A 13,711-nucleotide genomic window follows, 5' to 3' on the forward strand; every position below is an offset into this window, starting at 1 on the left:
AGTCCAAACTGTCAGCTGAGGATTTTTCCTCAGAAGATTCATATTGCTCTTAAAACTTGCATATAAATGTTGTATACATATAAATACTGAAGCATTCTTTGCGTTAAAATATTTCAAGTAGGGGTAACCTGGATGGCTCAGTCGGTTAAGTGTCCAACTTTGGCTCAGGTCATGATCTCACAGTGGGTTCGAACCTCACATTGGGCTCTGCACTGGCAGTTTGGAGCCTGGAATCTGCTTCGGATTGTGTGTCTCCCTCTCTCTACCCCGCACCTGCTTGTGCAGGCTCGCTCGCTCGCTCTCTCTCCCAAAAATAAATTAAAAAAAATAAAATACTTGGCGTGCCTGGGTGACTAAGTCGGTTAAGCGTCCGACTTCGGCTCAGGTCAGGATCTCAGGGTTCATGAGTTCGAGCCCCACTGACAACTCAGAGCCTGAAGCCTGCAGCCTGCTTTGAATTCTGTGTCTCCCTCTCTCTCTGCCCCACCCCCGCTTGTGCTCTGTCTCTCACAAATGAATAAACGTTAAAAAAAATTAAATAGAAATAAAAAATATTTGGAGTAAAAGAAGTTCAGTTTCTGCCATGACTGAGTAGATTTTATTGGTCTTACCCATAAAAAGCAACATCAAAACCTGATTAAAATATACAGATCTTTGAAGATTTGTCATGTTACCTGTTTAAACAGGAGTTTTTGAGGTACAATCCATGAGACTAGGGAAATCCAATGAGATGATTGGCACATCCACACTGGATTTTCTGCTGAGGCAATTGAAAATTAGCGGGGTGGGAGAATGAAATTCCAGGAAAAAAGATGGAGCCTTTCTGGGCTTGGTAGAAATAAGTTTGAATTTTGTGCATGCAAAATAGTGGGGCTTTTGCTTCCAGATAAGGTGTGAGTAGAGGTGGAATGACAGTAGAAATTAAATATTCACTTAAAAGGTGTATTTGTTAAAGTCTAAAACGTGGAACCAGAAAGGATTACCTGAACTGAGATTCCACCCGGGTAAAAAAAAGCCTTCGTTAGTGGAGGTGAGATCACCAGACATTTCCACACCTGAAGAAATTGCTTAGTGTGAACACTGACAGTCTCAGGGAGAAAGACATCACCAGGGAATAAAAACAAGCTGATAGGCACATAGACTGTCGTGGCAGCTTGAAATCAGCAAGAGTCCCCCCAAACGGGGCTGCTTTTCTTCACAGGCTATTAGGTCGGGACTGGCAAGAAAGGTGGTGTAATACAATCGCATGGTTTTGGGAGATTAGTTCCAACAGCAGGAAGACATCTGCAGTGATTTTAGAAGAATGAACGTGAAGGCATGAAGGTCAGATTCACTCCAATCAAAGTGGCAACACAGGCAGAGTGCATTCCGATTACCGAATGGGGAAAATGTGATGTGTCCCAATTCTATCTGCCTAAGGAAGGGGATAGTCACCATCTCTATGTAAAACAACATCAGTGCCAGCGTCTCCCTTTTAGAAGATCTCAGAGCAGCGCCCTGCCGGCTCACTCGGTGGAGCATGCAACTCTTGATCTCGGGGTTGTGAGTTCAAGCCCCATGTTGGAAATCAAGATTACTGAAAAGTAAAATCTTCAAAAAGAAGGAGAAAAAGGAGCAGGAGGAGGAGGAGGAGAAGAGGAAGAAGAAAATCTCAGGTATACGAGAAAAAAAGTAAGGAAACGTGATGGGGGGTGGGGGTAAAGGACAAATATAGACAAGACCAAAAACCCCATGCATATTTTTAGATTGGAGTCATGAAGAAAGGAATTTACAATAATTATGTTAAATAGAGTAAAGTAATAAAAATATATTTGAATAGAGACAAGTGCAATGGCTCTGGTTTTAGCAAACTCTGGTCTATAAGTGAAATTAATGGAGGAGGTTAACAGACTTTACATAGAAAACCAAATCAGTGGGGCGCATGGTGGCTCAGTCAGTTAAGTGCCCAACTCGGTTTTGGCTCAGGTCATGACTCACAGTTCGGGCTGATGGCGCAGAACCTGCTCGGGATTCTGTCTGTCTGTCTCTTTCTCTGTCTCTCTGCCTTTCTCTGCCCCTCCTCTGCTTATGCTCTCTCTCTCTCCCTCAAAATAACTTTTAAAAAGTTAAAAAAACATAAATAGAAAACCAAATTAGTGAACTCGTGGAGGTTTCTATGAAATAGTCACACAAAACCCCAAGAGATAAAGTGGGGGAACTGAGAAAGGCATTGTAATACCCTTCAAAAAGCACAGGATAATTAGATTCTCAGTGTTCCCACATATGAAAGAGGGATATTAGTCATTTCTAAATGAACAGTAGGAGCCAGTTACTGCCTTGTCCTCCTGAAAGAGGAGAAGCCCTCTCTCTCTCTCTCTCTCTCTCTCTCATCTCAGACTTCTACATGTGTTTATGGGAGGGACTAATATGGGACTCATTCCCATTTAGTGATTTGGGGATTCATGGCTGTTGAGAAAAATCAGATTTTCATAGCTTCTTTCTGTGCTACGAGTTTTGCCAAACAGTATACAGCCTGTCACTAGAAGAGATGATGATTTTTTTACATGATTATTTAGATTCAAGTTAGTTAGCGTATAGTGCAGTACAGGTTTCAGGAACAGAATTTAGTGATTCATCACTTACATACAACACCCAGTGCTCAACACAAGTGCCCTCCTGAATGCCTGTCACCCATCTAGCCCAACCCCCCACCCACGTCCCTCCATTCATCCTCAGTTTGTTCTCTTTATTTAAGATTCTCTAGAGGCGCCTGGGTGGCTCAGTCAGTTGAGCGTCTGACTTCGGCTCAGGTCATGATCTCACGGTCCGTCAGTTCGAGCCCCGCATCGGGCTCTGTGCTGTCAGCAGAGCCTGGAGCCTGCTTCAGATTCTGTGTCTCCCTCTCTCTGCCCCTCCCCCCACCCATGCTCCGTCTCTCTCTCCCTGTCAAAAATAAATAAACTTTAAAAAGATTCTCTTATGGTTTGCTTCCCTCTCTGTTTTTATCTTTTATTTCCTGTCCCTAGGCATACCTGTTTGGTTTCATAAATTCCACATATGAGTGAAATTATATGATGTTTGTGTTTCTCTGATGACTTATTTCGCTTAGCAGAATACACTCTAGTTCCATCCACGTTGTTCCAAATGGCAAGATTTCATTCCTTTTGATTGCCGAGTAGTATTCCAGCGCGCGCGCGCGCACGTGTGTGTGTGTGTGTGTGTGTGTGTGTGTACACACCAACTTCTCTTTTCTCCACTCATCAGTCGATGGACCTTTGAGCTCTTTCCATAATTTGGCTATTCTTGACAGTGCGGCTATAAACATTGGGGTGCATGTTCCCCTTAGAATCAGCACTTTTGTAGTGTTTAAATACCTAGTAGTGCAACTGCTGGGTTGTAGGGTGGCTCTATTTTTTAACTTTTTTGAGGAGCCTCCATAGGGTTTTCCACAGTAGCTGACAGTTGGCATTCCTTCCAATGATGCAAAAGGGTTCCCGTTTCTCCACCTCTCTGCCAGCACCTGCACCTGCACCTGTTGTTTCGTGAGTTGTTAATTTCAGCCATTCTGACAGGTGTGAGGTGGCATCTCCTTGTGGTTTTGATTTGTATTTCCTTGATGATGAGTGACGTTGAGCATTTTTTCGTGTGTCTGTTACCCATGTGGATGTCTTCTTTGGAAAAGTGCCTATTCATGTCCTCTGCCCATCTCTTCAGTGGATTAGTTGTTTTCTGGGTCTTGAGTTTGATAAGTTCTTTATAGATTTTGGATACGAACCCTTTATCTGAAATGTCATTTGCAAATATCTTCTCTCATTCCGTCAGTGGTCTTCTAGTTTTGCGGATTGTTTCCTTTGCCTTGCAGAAGCTTTTGATCTTGATGAGGGTCCAATAGCTCATTTTTGCTTTTGGTTCCTTTGCCTCCGGAGTCAAGTTGAGTAAGAAGTCGGTGCGGCCAAGGTCAAAGAGGCTGTTGACTGTTTTCTCCTCTAGGGTTTTGATGACTTCCTGTCTTACGTTTAGATCTTGTGTCCACTTTGAGTTTATTTTTGTGTATGGTGTTAAGAAAGTGGCCCAGGTTCATTCTTCTGCATGTCGCTGTCCAGTTTTCCCAACACCATTTGCTGAAGAGACTATCTTTATTCCATTGGATGTTCTTTCCTGCTTTGTCAAAGATTAGTTGGCCATACGTTTGCGGGTCCATTTCAGGGTCCTCTATTCTGTTCCATTGATCTGAGTGTCTATTTTTGTGCCAGTACCATATTTTCTTAATGATTACAGCTTTGCAATACATCTTCAAGTCTGGAATTATGATGCCTCCAGGTTTGGTTTTCTTTTTCAGGATTGTTTTTGACTATTAGGTCTTTTCTGCTTCCATACAAATTGCTTGTTCTAGCTCTGTGAAGAATGCTGGTGTTATTTTGATGGGGATTGCACTGAATGTGTAGATTGCCTTGGGTAGTATCGACATTTTAACAATGTTTGTTCTTCCAATCCATGTCCATGGAATGTTTTTCCTGTGTGTGTGTGTGTGTGCGTGCGTGTGTGTGTGTGTGTGTGTGTGTGTGTCTTCTATTTCTTTCATAAGCTTTCTATAGTTTTCTGTGTATAGATTTTTCACCTGTTTGGTTAGGTTTATTCCTAGGTATTTTATGGGTTTTGGTGCAGTTGTAAATGGGATTGATTCCTTGGTTTCTCTTTCTGCTGCTTCATTATTAGTGTCTAGAAGTGCAACCCATTTCTGTGCATTGATTTTTGTCACAGACTATGAGTCTGGAGTTCTCTCTTGTGCAGCAGAAGAGTGGACACAGAAGTGAATACAAGAGAGGCTAATGTCCAGGAGGAGACAAGAGCCCCAAACAGGGGTTTCGTCTCTCCATATTTATTGAGCTCACGAGATATTACCCGTGTAATGAACGTGAAGAAAACAAGATCTTACACACGTGAACATAGAGCAAACAGTCACATAGTAATCATTAACTTGTGTGAGTAAGAAGCAAAGGGTCTAGGGGCATGTGGAGTTTGTGATCAAGGTACATTGGCACCAGATGGAAAGTAATTTCCTTCAGGTGATATAACAAGTTTCCTTCATGATCCCATTACAGTATCTCACTAGCTAACCTCGGGCGTTTTCGCCCCGTGGTGGTGGCTTTCCTCCCTAAGCATTTTTCTAACCCATTACGTAAATAGAACCTGTTTCCCCAAGATTTTAAATCCTGCGACTTTGCTGAATTCATGGATCCGTTGTAGCAGGTTTTTGGTGTAGTCTTTTGGGTTTTCCACATAGAGTATCCTGTTGTCGGTGAAGAGTGAAAATTTGACTTCCTCCTTGCTGATTTGGATGCCTTTTATTTCTTTGTGTTGTCTGATTGCTGAGGCTAGGACTTCCAACTCTATGTTGAATAACAGTGGTGAGACCTTAGGGAGAAAGCGTTTCTGTCGCCTTCCTGACCTTAGGGGGAAAGCTGTCAGTTTTTCCCCCATGAGGGCAATATTAGCGGTGGGCCTTTCGTATATGGCTTTTATGATCTTGAGGTATGATCCTTCTATCCCTACTTTCTTGAGGGTTCTTTTTTTTTTTTTGTCAAGAAAGGATGCTGTACTTTGTCAAATGCTTTCTCTGCATCTATTGAGAGGATCATGTGGTTCTTATTATTTCTTTTATTAATGTGATGTATCACATTGATTGATTTGTGGACATTGAACCAGCCCTTCATCCCAGGTATAAATCCCACTTGATCCTGGTGAATAATTCTTTGCATGCCTGTTGGATCCGGTTGGCTAGTATCTTGTTGAGAACTTTTGTATCCATGTCCATCATGGATATTGGGCTGTAGTTCTCCTTTTTAGTGGGGTCTTTGTCTGGTTTTGGAAACAAGGTAATGCTGGTGTTGTAGAATGAGATTGGAAGTTTTCCTTCCATTTCTATTTGTTGGAACAGCTTCAAAAGAATAAGGGTTAACTCTTCTTTAAATGTTTGGTAGAATTCCCTTGGAAAGCCATCTGGCCCTGGACTCGATTTCTGGGAGATTTTTGATTACTAATTCAATTTCATTACTGGTTATGGGTCTGTGCAAACTTTCTATTTCTTTCTGTTTCAGTGTTGGTCACTTAGATATTCCTAGGAATTTGTCCACTTCTTCTGGATTGCCCAATTTACTGGCATATAACTGCTCATGATATTCTCTTACTTTTGTTTGTATTTCTGCAGTGTTGGTTGTGATCTCTCCTCTTTCACTCGAGATTTTATTTATTTGGGTCCTTATTCTTTTTGATCGATCTGGCTACGGGTTTGTCAATTTGTTAATTCTTTCAAAAAACCAGCTCCTGGTTTCATCGATCCGTTCTACTGGGTTTTATTTTATCTGTTTTCGTTTTTTTTTTTTCCTCGATATCATTGATTTCTGCTCTAATCTGTATTCTTTCCCATCTTCTGCTGGTTTGGGGCTTTGTTTGCTGTTCTTTTTCCAGCTCTTTAAGGTGGCAGATTAGATTGTGTAGCTGAGACCTTTCTTCCTTCTTTAGGAAGGCCTGGATTGCTGTATACTTACCTCTTATGACTGCCTTTGCTGCATCCCAGAGGTTTTGGGCTGTCGTGTTATAATTTTCATTGGCTTCCATGTACTTTTTAAAAATGTTTGCTTATTTTTGAGAGAGAGAGAGTGCGAGTGGGAGAGGGGCAGAGGCAGAGGGGGAGACAGAATCCCAAGCAGGGTCCAGGCTCTGAGCTATCAGCACCAAGCCCGACACAGGGCTCAAACTCACGGACCTGAGACGGTCACGTAATGGACTGAGCCACCCAGACACCCTGGCTTCCATGTACTTTTTAATCCCCTCTTTAATTTCTTGGTTAACCCATTCATTCTTCAGTAGGATGTTCATTAATCTCCGAGTATTTGTGGCCTCTCCAAATGTTTTCTTGTGGTTGATTTCAAGTTTCATATCATTGTGATCTGAAAATACATACCATATGATCCCGATCTCTTTGTACTTGTTGAGGGCTGATTTGTGTCCCAGTATGTGATGTCTTCTGGAGAATGTTCCATGTGCACTGGAGAAGAACGTATATTCTGCTGCTTTAGGATGAAATGTTCTGCATATATCTGTTAAGTACATCCGGTCCCATGTGTCATTCAAAGATATTGTTTCCTTGTTGATTTTCTGCTTAGATGATCTGTCCGTTGTTGTAAGTGGGGTGTTGAAGTCCCCTACTATTATGGCGTTATTATCAGTGAGTTTCATTGTGCTTGTGATTATTTGATTTATATACTTGGGTGCTCCCAAACTGGCGGTATAAATGTTTACAATTGTGAGATCTTCTTGGTGGATAGGCACCTTCACCTTGATATAATGCCCTTCTTCATGTCTTGTTACAGTCTTTATTTTAAAATCTAGTTTGTCTGCTATAAGTACGGCTACTCTGGGTTCCTTTGGCGACCATTAGCATGATAGATGGCTCTCGATCCCCTTACTTTCCATCTGAAGGTGGCTTTAGGTCTAAAATGGATCTCTTCTGTGGCACCTGGGTGGCTCAGTCAGGTGAGCGTCCGAATTCGGCTCAGATCATGATCTCGCGGTCTGTGAGTTTGAGCCCTGTGTCGGGCTCTGTGCTGACAGCTCAGAGCTTGGAGCCTGCTTCGGATTCTGTGTCTCCCTCGCTCTCTCTGCCCCTCCCCCGCTCATGCTCTGTCTCTCTCTCTCTCTCTCTCTCTCTCTGGCAAAAATAAATAAACATTTAAAAAATTGAAAAAAAATAAAATGGATCTCTTGTAAGCAGCCTATAGATGGATCTTGTTTTCTTATCCATTCTGATACCCCATTTCTTCTGATTGGAGCGTTTAGTTCATTGACATTTAGTGACTACTGAAAGATATGAATCTATTGCCATTGTGTTGCCTGTAGAGTTTGGAGTTTCTGGTGATGTTCTCTGGTCCTTTCCAGTCTTTGTTACTTTTGGTCTATTTTGTTTTGCTTCATCTTTTCTCCCCTCAGAGAGTTCCCCTTAAAATTTCTTGCAGGGCTGGTTTAGTGGTCATGAACTCTTTTATTTTTTGTTTGGGAAATTCTATCTCCCTTCTATTTTGGATGACAGCCTTGCTGGATAAAGGATTCTTGGCTCCATATTTTTCTGATGCCGCACGTTGAATATGTCCTGCCACCCCTTTCTGGCCTGCCAAGTTTCTGTGAATAGGTCTGTTGAGAACCTGATCTGTCTTCCCATAGAGGTTAAGTGTCATAGACTCTGGGTCTGGAGTTCTCTCTTGTCCAGAAAGAGAGCGGATGCAGGATTACAATGAGAGAGAGGCTAATGTCTGGGAGGAGACAAGAGCCCCGAGTAAGGGTCCTTGCTCCATTGTTGTCAGGATCAGAGGCTTACGAGCATGATGGATGTGCACAAAGGGACAATGCAATCGTGAACATTAACTCATGGGTGTGAGGGAAAGGGGATTTTGAAGATATGTGCTGTTAGGGGTTTGGGTCAATACAAAACAAAATCCTGGCACTGGCCAGAAGGTTGTTTACAGCAGACGTGAGGCACCACCTCTGTTTACCTAAACTGGCCTAGGGGATAAGAAAGACAGAGCATGCTACCTCAGGGCCAACAAGGCGTCTTTCTTTTGCTAATTAGCTCAGCTCTGGGCAATTTTGCCCTTCTGTGGTCTAAAGTCCTGTTTTCCTCTTTTTGTCCTTGCTTTCCTTCCCTCCTTCCCTCCCTCCTTCCTTCCTTCCCTCCTTCCTTCCCTCCTTCCCTCCTTCCTTCCTTCCTTCCTTCATGTGAAAGCAGCTTTCTGCTATTGTACTAGATCAGGGGGCGCTTCCACCCTGAACACCTAATCTTATTTACCTAATCTTGGATGTTTTCATCTTGAGATTTCCTATTCCTACACCTTTGTCCTATACTGGGGGCCTTTGCCCTGTTTACCTAATCTTGTTTACCTAATCTCGGAGGCGTTCATCCTGTGGCTTTCTATTTCTTTATGCCTTGTTAACCCACTGGTGTAAGCTCAGGGAATTCCTAAGCTTATTCCCCACAGTTAAGGACTTTTTTCCCCTTGCTGCTTTCATCACTCTTTCCTTGTCTGTATATTATGTGAATTTGACTATGATACGCCTTGGTCATGGTCGGTTTTTGTTGAATCTAATGGGAGTTTCTGTGCTTCTTGGATTTTGATAGGTCTTTCCCCAGATTAGGAATGTTTTCTGCTATAATTTGCTCACAAAAACCTACTACCCCTTATTCTCTCTCTTCATCATCGGGGACTCCTATGATTTGGGTGTTACTCCTGTAAAAAAAATTTTTTTAACAATTTATTTATTATTGAGAGACACAGAGAGACAGAGCATGAGCGGGGGTGGGGGGCGGGTAGAGAGAGAGGGACATACAGAATCCAAAGCATGCTCCAGGCTGTGAGCTGTCAGCACAGAGCCCAACGCGGGGCTCCAACTCATGAACCGTGGGATCATGACCTGAGCTGCCCACTGAGCAACCCAGGTGCCCCACGGTTATAGCATTTTTAATATCGTCCTTACTAGCTTTTACTTCTTTTATACCTGCAGAAAAGGATTCTATGCTTTTTTTCAGCCCAGCTAGTATTCTTATTATCGTGGTTCTATATTCTAGTTCAGACATTTTGCTTATGTCTGTATTGATTAAGCCTCTGGCTGTCATTTCTTCCTCTTTCTTTTGGGGTGAATTCCTTCGTTTGTCATTTTGCAGGAAGAAAAAGAATTAATAAAATGGAAAAGTTAAAAATTAAAAACAACACAAAAAATCAAGTAAAGGAATCTAGACCCTAGGTGTGTTTGGTCTGGTTGCTGAAAGAAGCTTGACAAAATAGAGATAAAAGGGAAAGAAAAAAAAAGTAAGAAAAAGTTTAAAAACAACAAAAAGGATATAAAATAGAATAAAATGAAATGAAGAAAGAGAAAAAATTACCAAAAAATGAAAAAGCATAGTAAAAAGAATTTCAAGAAAAATTTAAAGAAAAATGAAAAGAAGCTTTTCTCTTGCTTTATCCAAGAAAAAGAAAAGGGAGAAAAAAAATAGCAAGTAAACAAAAGCAGGAAGGGGCGCCTGGGTGGCGCAGTCGGTTGAGCGTCCAACTTCAGCCAGGTCACGATCTCGCGGTCCGTGAGTTCGAGCCCCGCGTCGGGCTCTGGGCTGACAGCTCAGAGCCTGGAGCCTGTTTCCGATTCTGTGTCTCCCTCTCTCTCTGCCCCTCCCCCGTTCATGCTCTGTCTCTCTCTGTCCCAAAAATAAATAAAAAACGTTGAAAAAAAAATTTAAAAAAAAAAAGCAGGAAAAAAATCCCACAAATAGACGGACCAGTAAACAGAATAAAACCCGAATGAAGTTACCTCACGTTTCCCCTAGTTTCCTCACTCAAACTACGAAGCACTCTATAGTCCCTACACTAAGCAGCAGGAGTGACTTCTGGTGGTCCTCCAGGGCTTGGTTGGTGCAGTTTGGCGGGGCTCGGTGCAACTGCTCCGTTCTCCACTAGGAGGCGCTGCTTAGCTTACTGCTGCGGATCCGTGTGGTGCGTGTGCGCATGTATGCACATGCACAGGAGAGGTGTAAATGGCTTCACCCAGCCTCCTAGTTTCTGGCACAGGAACTCTACGTTTTCACCGACCCTCAGTCAAGCACCCCTTCTCTGTTTCCAGCTTCCGTCCTCTCCCTGCTTCTATACTGCCCGTGTCCAAGCTGTCAGCCTGCCAGGCAGGACCTCCCTCCTGAGTTGTACCTCAGATGAGGCTGTGTTTCCAAACCCTTAACTCCTGAGACCCCTGCAGCTTGGACCCACTCTGGCTCTCTGGGGCAGGGTCTTGCTGAGCAATGGTCAGGTGCCACCTTGCCACAGACAACATTCGTGTGATTCCGCTGCAGCAGAGGTTCAGAGACTGTGGCCAGGTGCCTGCTTGCCCCAGAAAAAGTTCATGCAATCGCACAGCAGCAGAGGTTCAGAGATTATGGCAATTCACAACACACAGCCCGCACCAGGTTTTACTGAACTCTGGCATTTTTGTTCTAATACCAGCAAATGTGGCTGTTCTCCAGGGCTCACTGGGATCTTTGCCTGTGGGGAAGCCATATGGCCTCTACCACATGCCCTCCAAGCAGGGGAACTACTTCTCCCCTTGTGGCCCACAGACTCCTTGGAGCCAACTGCCTGTTCCTGGGGATTCGCCCCTCCTCCCCACCAGAGCATGGCCAGGCACTGACCTCTGAAACCTCAGACTCTGCACACCCCTGTTTATAGAGTCGTAATGGTATTAAAACCCTCTCCTTTCTCCTTTTCTTGTTCAGTCACTGGTGGGTGTTTCTACTCTTTCTCTCTAGCTACTTTTGGGTGGAGTGCTTTCCCTCTACATTCCCCCCATCCCCCGCCCCTTCTCTGTCCTCTCTCCACAAAAACAGCTCCCGACCCTCCGTGGCTTCTCTCTCCCCCAGTTCACCTCTCACACCATGTACCCGCCAAGTTGTGTGGCTCAAGTTGTGCAGATTATTGTGTTAATCCTCAGATCAATTACCTATGTGCCCAAAATGGTTTGGTGCTGACCTAGCTGCATTTCAGGGATGAGAGAAGCCGAGAACTTCCATGCTGTTCTGCCATCTGGGAACATGAGGTTTAGTTCACTTAAGTGTGTGTGTGTGTGTGTGTGTGTGTGTGTGTGTGTGTGATGCCGATGTCAACTCAGGAAGAGAAGGTTGGATACCAATATTTCTACAGGTTGACTTATATTTGTGGATATTTCTGAAGCTATTTCCTTTATGGCTAATGTCCACTGCTCTGTGGGCATTTTCCCTAAGATTCTCCTCAATTTAGATAAAATAAAAAGCAAAACTAATTTCTTTTGATTAAGTCTTCAAGATCCAAAATCCATTTAGTCAATTTGAACTCTTTCAATTACAAAAATGAAATATCATGAAGGGTATTCCGGTTAAGACATCTTATTGATCTCCAGAGGTTGTATAAGCAATTACCAAAAACTTGGTGGCTTCAAAGGAGAGAACATTATTCTCTCACAGTCTGGAGATGAGAAGTCACAATCAAGATGCTATTCAGGCCACATTCCCTCTGAAGCCAAGTCAGTGACAAGGGCCAGGCAAAGTGCTCCTATATTTCTTGGCCTCTATTTACCAAAGAGGAGAAACAGACTTTGGTGTCTTCTCTTTTTAAGCTGTAGCTCCTCTTCCCAAGTGTTATGACTTCCAGATATGATTTTTTTTTTTGTTTTTTTGGTCATTGCAAATTACATGGTGCACTAGCATTACTCATTTTCTAAAAGGACCTGATCATCGTAACATGTGTGAAAGAATTCTCTTGTCCACTCAAAAATATATCGAATTTAATAAACCAAACAGAAGAACACAGGGGAAGGGATGAGAGGATGAGAGAGAGAGAGACAGAGACAGAGAGACACAGAGAGAGAGACACACACACAGAGAAGCAAACCTTAAGAGGCTCTTAACTACAGGGAACAAACTTAACTGATGGAGGGCAGGTGAGCGGGGGGGGGGGGGGGCGGTGGGCTAGATGGGTGATGGAAATTATGGAGGGCGCTTGTGATGAGCACTGGTTGTTGTATGTAAGTGATGAATCACTAAATTCTAATCCTGAGACCAATCTCACCCTACACGTTAAGTAACTAGAATTTAAATAAAAACTTGAAGTCAAAAAGCAAACAAACAAGGGGAGCCTGGAGGGCTCAGTCAATTAAGCATCCAACTCTTTTGATTTCAGCTTAGGTCATGTTTTCACAGTTTATCAGTTTGAACCCCACGTTGGGCTCTGCACTAACAGCATGGAGCTTGCTTGGGATTCTCTCTCTTTCTTCTCTGCCCCTCCTCGGCTTGCCCACGTGGGCTCTCTCTCTCTCTCTCTCTCTCTCTCTCTCTCAATAAACAGTACAAAAATAAAAACAAACAAACAATAGAGGGGGAAAAACACAATTTCGGTGGACCCTGCCGTTCTGATACCTGGTTGAGTGAGAGAAACTGACACATTAAAGCCACATCTTAAATGAGGGTGCACTGTTCCCTGCATTTCCAAATTCCAACCTCCAACTGTGTATCAATGTCACAAATCCACAACAAACGTGTCCTGAAACAAGTGAACCTAAAACTACCTTGCAGTGTAATGTCCCAGTAGCACCAGTTAAAATTTGGCAAATAAACGATGGATATAGGATATGTACTCATATTGGGAAGGGAGCTAAAAAAAAAAAAAAAAAAAAAAAAAAAAAAAAAAAAAGATTTTACAAAGCATGAAACCAGCCACAGGATGTCTCTTGTTAGCATTTCTAGGCCACACCTTGATAGACAAATATGTTTACAAAAACCTTCATGATAGTTGTATATACGGACCATATGGAGAGAGTTCAGGAAGTTTAGAAGCACAGTCATGGAGAGTAATCATCCCCAAATAATTTGCTGGTGCCACATGCATTCTGGCTGGTGGGGAAGAAGTCCTCCTACATGACACCCGAGCTCCATTTGCAAAATGATCGTCCACATCCTAGGAAAAATAATATCCATCAGTGCTTGACTCACTTGACTCACTCTGAAAGCAAAGTGGACACTCAAAAAGGATTTCCACGGGGAAGTTGGAAACTCTCAAGTCAGTCTGTCCAGAAAGGGAGCAGTGGAAATGAGGGAGGTGGAGAAAGTGCTGAAATGTGTGTCTATCCATTGAGGGAGGCAGGGGAAGGAGACAGGCTGGGCTGAGTG

Source organism: Prionailurus viverrinus, chromosome B1 (genome assembly GCF_022837055.1).
Source record: "Prionailurus viverrinus isolate Anna chromosome B1, UM_Priviv_1.0, whole genome shotgun sequence".
NCBI lineage: Eukaryota > Metazoa > Chordata > Mammalia > Carnivora > Felidae > Prionailurus > Prionailurus viverrinus.